The sequence below is a fragment of the Arachis hypogaea genome, chromosome 14 (genome assembly GCF_003086295.3).
Source record: "Arachis hypogaea cultivar Tifrunner chromosome 14, arahy.Tifrunner.gnm2.J5K5, whole genome shotgun sequence".
Classification (NCBI taxonomy): domain Eukaryota; kingdom Viridiplantae; phylum Streptophyta; class Magnoliopsida; order Fabales; family Fabaceae; genus Arachis; species Arachis hypogaea.
In genome coordinates this window covers 122967488-122968236 of record NC_092049.1, presented here as the reverse complement: position 1 = coordinate 122968236, position 749 = coordinate 122967488, and the positions used below count along the sequence as shown (strand labels likewise).

General features: G+C 41.5%; 1 non-coding gene across 1 annotated transcript; it reads left to right on the top strand.

Annotated features, from left to right (window-relative positions):
- The first annotated feature begins 302 nt into the window (after nucleotides 1-302).
- Nucleotides 303-410, top strand: LOC112746553 (small nucleolar RNA R71). Its single transcript, XR_003174432.1, has one exon. It is a non-coding gene; the product is annotated as a small nucleolar RNA R71 (small nucleolar RNA).
- The last annotated feature ends 339 nt before the right edge of the window (nucleotides 411-749 follow it).

Sequence of the window (749 nt, the reverse complement as noted above, 5' to 3'; positions counted from 1 at the left end):
TTTGCCATCCATTCAGGCTTTGAGAAATCATGTTGACTTGCTGAGTCAACACTTTGTTCTGAGCCAATATGGCATTCAGAGCATCAATCTCAAGAATTCCCTTCTTCTGAGGCGTTCTATTATTCATAGAATTCCTCTCAGAAGTGTACATGAATTGATTATTAGCAACCATGTCAATAAGTTCTTGAGCTTCTGCAGGCATTTTTTTTTAGGTGAATGGATCCACCTGCAGAATGGTCCAGTGACATCTTAGAGAACTCAGACAGACCATAATAGAATATATCCAGAATGGTCCATTCTGAAAGCATGTCAGGAGGACATCTTTTGGTCATCTGTTTGTATCTTTCCCAAGCTTCATAGAGGGATTCACCATCTTTTTGCTTGAATGTCTAAACATCCACTCTAAGCTTGCTCAGCTTTTGAGGAGGAAAGAACTTAGCCAAGAAGGCCGTGACCAGCTTATCCCAGGAGTCCAGGCTATCCTTAGGTTGTGAGTCCAACCAGATTCTAGCTCTGTCTCTTACAGCAAAAGGGAAAAGCATGAGCCTGTAGACTTCAGGATTTATTCCATTCGTCTTTACAGTCTCACAGATCTGCAAGAATTCAGTTAAAAACTGATAGGGATCTTCAGATGGAAGTCCATGGAACTTGCAGTTTTATTGCATTAGAGCAACTAGCTGAGGTTTCAGCTCAAAATTATTTGCCCCAATGGCAGGGATGGAGATGCTCCTTCCATCAAACTTGGAAGT